This window comes from Macrobrachium nipponense, chromosome 42 (assembly GCF_015104395.2).
Source record: "Macrobrachium nipponense isolate FS-2020 chromosome 42, ASM1510439v2, whole genome shotgun sequence".
Classification (NCBI taxonomy): Eukaryota; Metazoa; Arthropoda; class Malacostraca; order Decapoda; family Palaemonidae; genus Macrobrachium; species Macrobrachium nipponense.
The window spans coordinates 52,435,305-52,444,548 of NC_061103.1; positions in this window are offsets into that span (position 1 = coordinate 52,435,305).

Sequence of the window (9,244 nt, forward strand, 5' to 3'; positions counted from 1 at the left end):
CACAGCATTGTCTTATTGAAGGCATAGGCATGATGGATAAGAAGACGAAGAAGTTTTAAATACTCTGAGCAGCACGGAAGAATTTACGGAAAGATTGAAAGATCCTCCTCCTCTTCAGGCAGTGGGAAGGAAGGCTTAGAAATACTATGTGGAATAATTGCTGCAGTTTTTCTGTAGTAATACATATAATGATCAGAGTTTGTAAGGGATTGTTTAGGAGTAGTATTTTGATTTATGGGCATGAGGAGGCATGTTACAGTACTACAGTGACTTCGGGTAATAATTTCTTAGCATTTGAAAACGAGGTGCTCAGAAGACTATTACGAAATAGTAATTGGAGGGATAGGATATCAAATAACGTAACCTGGGTAGTGTTGCCATGTAATCGTCATGGGTTTGTTTGGGCTATGCCTTCTTGGGGAAGCAGTTGGAAGGATTTTTGGATGGTATTGTTGTGCTTTGATATCAAAGTATGGTTTGTTTTTTATGAAAATACGTAGTGACAAAAAGAGCAGATCTCAAGGTAGACTTATGTACGGTTGTAAGTACTCTGTCTTATAAGATGAATATGTGGCCTTGGTTATGTGGTTATTTGTTGTAATATTCCAGTACTTTACTGGAACTCCTATGACCTACAATTTCCTGTTAGTATTGTGATCTGAGATAGCGTTTTATTTGAGATGAATCTTACCTACTGTTAAATTTAGCTATATCTCCCCACCGATTAGGCGAGTCGGCATTCAAACAAAAAAAAAATCGAATGGCTGGCCGGATGACTGTCTAGTTTACCTGTTCTCCACCAGGTGTGTTTCAAGTGTTTTAGCTCTTGTCAGAATTCTCCTTGCCGCCATTGCGGCTAGGCGGTTGTTGGTATTCTGTGAATACACCTGTTTACGGTATTGTAATTTAATTTTTCTAGGATATCTTCCACCGGAAGTAAAACCAATAACATCAGGCTATGTAAGAATGTTTTGGTTTAACCAGGATGGTGAAATTGGAAGTTTATCAACATTCCTTTGTACTGGCAGGGGTACAGGGTGTGATTTTGGAACTACTAGATGTGAAGAATGTAGGGAATTGTTCTGAGAAATTTATGTCTGAATATGTCAGACATAGGAAGACTGGAACTAATAGATTGCGAAAGCATTTAGTTAGATCAGGGCTTAAACCTGTCAGGCTATCCCTAATCAGACTATGCATTTTAGTAGGCTAGTATTGACTTCCATTGTAGCTCCGCCTTCTACTCCCCATTCGGTTCAGGAAAAGCGTAACGAGAAGTTAGAACATTAACCTATTTTTAGTTCTAATACAATTTGAACTTATTTCATGACGGGAACGTTCCGAATCCCTCCAGTGTGCGCTCATTTTCGCGTTCCCTGTTAGAAGTAAGGTGTTGGTGCCCTCGTCTGTATGTAGCCCGAGCCTAGGACTGCCCTGCGACAGTTGGAAACGTCCACTGCCAGGAACCGGGTCGGTTCTCGGGATGATGGGATTCTGTGCCCTCCAATACCTACTTCGCCCTTTTCATGGTGTGAATCTCGTTTAAAGCTTTCGCAAAAGGACCGTTTCGGTAAGAGTTAATGCTCGCTCTGTAGGCGCATTCTGTCGTCTTCAATACCTAGTTTGAGGTGTTAGCATGCATAGGCTTAATAATATATGATATAGGTGTAGACATTTTATTGAGATGATAATGTATCTGTAGCGAGTTTTACACATTTAGATATGTCGACTCGCTCGACTGTTTATCTCTCATGTTTTGGTTATTCTAAATTCTTGTATGCCTGCATATTTCTTTTTCTTCGTAATGCTTGTTTGTTCTTTGCGTGCTTCCTCTTCGGCTATCGGCAAATCTCTTACTACTGCCTCGATTAATGGTTCTCTTTCAAGTCTACACCGTCTGTAGTATCTACAGCTTTCGCCGAGTTAGATATTCCAGCTTCAGAGATTTCTAACTTAGTTTCATATAGAAATGCTTTCAAGTATGTACGATCGCTTTCGGACAAGGCAGGAAAGTTGTTGTAACTCCTCTCCCACCGCCTCCCACTTTTGGCGCCTCGTTCTCTCTCTCCTCCGTCGACTCGTACGGACTGCGGACCAGGGTTCCCAGATGTACGATAATTTGACCCTCTGTACGATAAACGATTATTAATCAAAATACGATAATTTGAAGAGATTTGGTACGATAATTTGGTCTAATACATATGGGAACCCTGCTGCGGACGCAGTTGATTCGTGTGAACGCAGTTGAATCGTGCGGAGTGGGAATTTGGCCGAGTCTCGAGTCGCTTAAACTGTCTTGCTCTCATTGAGTCGTGGTGGATTCGTTACAGCACTTAGCTACTGTCACCCCTCATTGATAAGTGTTGCTTTTTGTCGCCAAGGGTTGCAGAGAAAGAGCAATCCTTTAAGCTCTTTGTTTACCTCCTGTCGGCAGCTGTCTCCTTCCGTCGCCCGCTGACGGAAGAAGAGTTTGAATGGAATTGGAGGAACTCGTTTTGGGCCGGTCGGCGTTTGTTGCCACATTACACCTTCCTGTATTCTCATTTTGTTGAATATATCTTGATTATCTTAGGTATTTTGGCGAGCGTATTTTGGCGCACTCTAAATATTGGAGAAGAGAACCAACGCTTTCTCCAATTTGAGAACATTTTGTAACTTTTCTTGTCCTCGGACACAATCTCCCTTTGTGTCTGACTTGGCTTGTCGTCTTGTCTTTTAAAGTTGCGGAGAGCCGAAGGCCGCCTTTTGCTGTACAACGCTTATTGGTCCTTTAACCGTCTTTAATAGGAGGTTCGCTTTCTTTCTCTTTCCTGTGGGGAAATGAACTCGAGACAGACAGACATGCTGATGGATTTTCAGTCTAACTTGAGTTATTATCTTCTATTTACGTTGTCTCGTCTCTGCGACTTCTTAGAGAGGTGGAGACGCCAACCCAGCGGGAGTTTTTAGCGAGGAAACAAGTAACTAAAACAAGTAACTCATTTTGCTTGGTGGCTGCGGGTAATGTCCTCATGCTTATACTCACTCTGTTTGGAAGTGAGAACACTCTCGCTTCCTGTCTGACTATACAGTTCGGGATTATCTATTGGTAGTCTTATTGTATACCTTTCGGGGATAAGTGCAGATTCAGGTTCTGGGGTATGGACAGTTGCAGCCTCCTAACATGCATGGAGAGACTTGGGACCAGTATGTTATACAGTGGACACGGTGAATGGCAGTTGTGATTCTTTGTGATTGTCCTCCACTGGTTTATTCTCCTTCTTATAGCTTCCCTTGTCTTCAGCAGAGATCTCTCATAAGTCTCTTTTAGTAGGAGATTGTATATAGAGGGAATGATGGTCCAAGGGTAATTCTTTAGGAAGACACCCAAATGTAATTGGAGATATTCTTGGACATTTGGAGACTGAATAACAGTAAGTGTCTGCCCATATACTTGTTGGTTTTCTAGCATGGTTTTAGTACTTTTCCAAAGAATGGTCAGACTTGTGGTACACATGCAGGATGTATTTCACTTATGTACCAATACATCCACAGTCATGCAAGTTCCTTCAAGATGTTTTCACAAGAAGGTATTGTTGTTCTGTGCACTTTGTTTGGGTAGATACAGTCACCAAGTGCCACATGAATACTTTATTGAGTAACATTCAGCCTGTAAACAAGTTTCCAAATTAAAACAAACCTCCAAATTGTAAACAGACACTTAAAATGTAATCCTAATAAAATATGCAAAACAACACAGCAATATTCGTAAAATCAAATATAAAATGTAAGCAGTCCATTGTACCCAACACAGCAATAACACTAACTCCATTACAAATACAAACATACAGTATATCCCACTATAACATTGCCAAATTCATCATAAATATAAGTACATATGATTAATCAATACAGTAACTTACACCTTGGCGCTCCATATCAAACTCCCACACATGCTTAACTGGTGCAATGCTGGCCATACACCTCTGCCAGTACACTCTGGACGTATTACCTCTACAAATAAACAAAAACAGAAATCAGCCTACATTTGCACACCCGGCTAGGAGGCCAACCGACACCTGTCAACACACACACATATACAATTATAAATAATTATGATTACATCATACACTCCCCCCACCATAACTCAACATTCACCACGCTCTTCAACAGGAAGTAAACTATCAGTCTATGAGAGGACCGTTTAATTAACATATCGGTTTGACCTTTGTACTGTGGACCTGGTTTATGCACTTTATACCTCAAGGTTACATCTCGTACATGACCATCACTTCCAGGTTACAGCTACGGCAACTTCGGCCATTTTCCATGCACCCTTTACAATATTGTTTTCCTGTATAAGTACAATATCACCTGGTCTCAAATTCCTATGCTGAGTATGCCATTTTTGCCTAACTAAAAGTGAAGAAAATAATCTCGATGCCACCTCTTCCAAAAAGAATTTACAATCTTCTGCATAAACTGAAAACTTTGCCTTGGATTATTACTTTCATCCCATAATCCACTTGGGACTCTGATACCTGTATGACCTAAGAGCAAGTCATTAGGGCAAAAGATAAATGCCCAAACTGGGATCAAACCCTGGTTTGAGACCAATTGGACGGCTATTCATTAAATTAGCAATCTCAAACATACAAGTCTGAAGCTCACTCCATGAAAGAATATTAGTACCAACAGACATCATAATACATCTCTTTACAGACTTTATCAGAGATTCGCTGCACCCATTCTCCCATGGAGCATCTGCAGACTTGTTGAATGTCCAACTCATTCCGAAAACACTACCAAACTCTAAAATTTATGTCATATTCCAGTTCCTGGCCATAGTTCGCAATTCTTTGTAGCTGCTACTAACTGTGTGCCTCCATCTGAATGCATACGCTTTGGAAATCCTCTTATGGAGACAACCTACGTAATGTCATTAAAAAATTCTCTGTATCATAACCCTCTGCTAAATCTAAGTACACAGCTCTACTCACATACAATTAAAGATTATCCCATAACACCCTTTTTCTAGTGCGCCTCTTGACCGTGTCTTTCACAATAAATGGTCCAAACAAATCAATAGCTGTATTAAAAAAAAGGTGGGCGGGTTGAAGTCTCTCAGATGGACACTGACCCATGCATTGCTCTTCAGTCTTCTTAGCCAATTTACGACAAATGACACACCGAGCCTTCACTGACTTTATAAGTTTCCTGCTCCAGGCACCCAAAACTTGGATTGCAATTTGGCTAAGGTTACCTCTACACCAGCATGATCTATCTCATGGATGTGTTTAACATACAATCTTGTGAATAAATGCCTAACAGGTAACAATACAAATGTACTCCTGTTCCAATTATCCTTCAGCCATACTGAAATCCTTTGACCAACACATATTAAACCTTCCTCATTCATCACAGCTCCAAGTCTCTCATATCTCTTTTCCAGTCACCAGCTATAGTCCTTCTGGACCCACCCCACCCATATATCCTCTGCTACTTTCAGATCATCTGAGTGAGGAACTAAAAAGACACCTTTAAATGACCTCAACCTAACTGCCTTCAAACTCTAGCAGTCACTCTTAAAAGCTTACTGTAACTACCTACCATATCTATTTACATCAATTATAACAGTATTATCCCTATATAGATTATTTACAATTTTGACTGGAGCAATATCTGGTAGTTCGAGATCATTTGACTGACTGATGGGCCATTCACTAACAGGTAAACACATAAATGGGGGGTCCATTCTGCCATAAAGAATCAGAATCTAAAAGCATAGGGTGTGTAGGCCTTGTAGTTAAGTTCTGCTGGATTATTTCCTGAGGATGTCCAAAACCATTCAACAGATTTTGATTTAGTTTGAATTTCTGCTACTCTAGTAGCGACCAAAAATATTTAAAAACTGCTTGACTTATTACAAATTTGTGCTCTGACAATAGATGAATCAATAATATGTTTATGACTGACTCAAGTTCAATGTCTATTTCCTTCTCAATCACAGTCCTCAACCGGCAGGCCAACACAGCCCCACACAACTCTAACCGTGGGATGGTGAGCTGTCGAGTAGGAGCAATCCTATTCTTTGCCATCAAGAGTTTACTTACAAAGGGTCCTTCCCTCACTTTCCACCTCAAGTACGACAGGCTCCATAAGCTAACTTACTTGCATCTGCAAAAATGACTAAATCAGGCTTACCAACGGCGTCTTTAGGCTTCACACATCTATGGAACGTCAAAGTTTCTAACTCATACATTTCTTTAAATAACTTTCTCCATCTTTCATACATATACTGTGGCATTGCTTCATCCCAATCTAATCTTCGCTCCTTTTCACTGATGGTGGTTAGTAAATCGCGCATAAGCAACTTTGCTTTCAAGGTGAATGGCACAATGAACCCAAGGGGATCATATACCAAAGCAGCATTTGACTGAGTACCATCCTTCGATTTAACGTATTTGGAGTTTCTCATCGATTTCTGATTTCTTTATGGGTGGCTCCATTCGAATATTTTTTACTTTCTTAGAGAAATTTATCTTTATCACATAGAAAACAGGTCCTCCTTAGGATTCCAGTTCAACCCCAGTACCTTTTCCTTATCAGTTTTTCAAGATGTTAAGAAAATTATCTTCTGGACTCTCACCTGACATAACCCAGTGCTTGATCTGAAATCCTCCCCGAGATAATATTGCATTAGCTTCTACAATACTTCTCTTAGCCCTTTCAACCGTCGATACACTTGACAGTATATCATCAACATACGAGTTGCGATTGATCAACTCTGCAGTTAGGGGAAAGGATTCATCCATCTCGGTGGTTTACGTAAGGCCATCATTGCTATTATGCCACTAGGTCTATCACCAAAGGTCACAGTAGTAAGCACATAGTGGATCTGGCTCTCTGTCAGTTTCTAAGTCCCGCCACAAAAAAAAACCTATGAGTATGTTGATCAAGTTCTGAAATTCGTACAGAGTTGTACATTTTCTTAATATCTGCTACGAAGGCCACAGCATGTTGCCTAAAACGTATCAGTATAGCAATCATGTTGTTTAGCACATCAGGGCCCTTTGCAAAGTAATCATTGAGTACGTGACCAAGGTAAGAGGAAGAAGAGTTGAACACAATTCTCAAAGGGGTAGAAACTGAGTCTGGCTTGTGGACTTCATGGTGGGGCAAGTAGTGAACGGGACCATTATAATTACTTATCTCATCTATGTTCAATTTTCTAGCAACTTCCCTATGAACCATATCTAAAATCTGATCATTATATTTTTTAGAGTAATCGCTCCCGAGCTTTATTAACCTTCGTTCAGTAGATTTTAGTCTTCCATATGCAAGGGAAACATTATTAGGGAGTTTGTTAGGATCCTTAATCCATGGATAGCTTGCAATCCAATACCCATTTATTGAATCATAATTAAGTCCTTCTTCTATCTGTTTTAATTCCATTTCCTCCTTCAAGCTATGTTCCCCACTCAATGAACACTTCCCACATTTACAACCACTACATTTAGGTATACATGAAGTTCCAAAATTTTATTCAACTGAAAAAAAATCTTCTAACTGTTTTGAGAGGTTCTCACTGTATCGTGGTATGATGTCATTGACCTCAGTAGCTACAGTCATGTGGCTAATCCTTACCGTTAAGACACTATTAGTACCCATATTCTTATTCATAACTGGATATGAACCTCTTACACACATTCCAAAATTGTTTTGCATTAGCTGTAAGGTATCAATGGTTCTAACCACTTGAGGTATCATGCTACTGTGATCCACGCCAATTAACAAATCTACCTTGCCTGTTGGCCGACAAATTTTCCACTCCTCTACACCAAATAATTTAGCTATCATGTGTGTCAAATTCTGCAATGTCAGATGTAATTTCATTGATACCACAAGCTTCAATAGTCCATTCAGTACCAGTCAAATCAGTAATTGGCACATTATAAACTTTACTGTCAAACAGCTCAGTGCTATTTCCAACTTTAGTTACAGTGAGACTTACATCTTTACCTCTCAAACCCAACTTGTTTGCCATCCGATGCGTAATCATGGTTAAATTTGAACCTGGATCCCACAATGTTGCCACCTTTTGCCCTTTACTCTGCATATGTCCAATCATCAACAATACTCCCTCCCTCGACAATAAGTTATTTGATCCCTGTACTCGACTGGTGAAATAATTTTGTACAAACAAAGAATGGAGAATAGGGTGGTGACGTCTGCCGCATACTTCATTATTTTGATCTTTAATATGACATAACTCTCTGTTCAAACAGTCACTACTGACATGTCCCTTTCGTAAGCAGATGAAGCATACTCTATTGCTTTTTAACAGCTCATATTTAGATTTATTATCCAAGTGCTGAAACCCTGAACAATCCAAAATGCTATGGGAAGCTGTACCATGAAACCAACAGTTCTTATTAATGTTAGGTGACATGTTAGGTCTACTCCTAGCTTGATTTGATAAGTTTGAAGCAATTTGGTTCATGTTTACAATAAATTCATTTAATTGTTGTTGTTGCGACTCTTGGTTTTCTCTTAACTGCTTAATTGCTTCATTCAAATTATCTGTATAACAGTGATCCTCATGAGTCGCACTGTGCACTGCTGCCCTATCAGTGGTTGTACTTGACCTCACTCCTTCCTGCACATACTCTATTACCTTCCTTTCTTTTTCTAAAAATTCTAATAATTTTCCAAATTCCTTCTCACTTTGGGACTCACTAGCTTTTAAAACCCATTCCCTTTTCAATGTTGGGGGTAAGAGCTTTTCTACTAAGCTAATTACAGTAGTGTTATTCATTTCTGATTTAAGATCTAGCTTACACATATTCAAGCCATCCCCTCTCCACAGTATTCACCAATTCCACAAGTTTTTTGTTGTTGCCTTCTGGCACAGGCTTAAGGGCTCTTATCTCACACAAAACAGAGTCCACCACCTTTGTTACATTTCCAAATTTTTCATCAAGTCTGGCCATCATCTTATGGAAATCATCATCAACCCCAAGTACCACTTTCAAGGCCTCGCCTAACAAACACTGCTTAAGGACTATGGATCCTCCCCATAGTTCTTAATCATTAATCTGTCAAAGTCCTTTCTAAAGGATGGGTACAGTCTTATTTGTCCGTCAAATCTAGGAGGTTCAAGCTTCTTAACTATAAACTTTGTGTTGTCTGTTTTTTGCTTACCCTTTTCACTGTCTATTTTCGCAAGTATTTGAGAATGTGCCTTACATTTCAACCTATACAC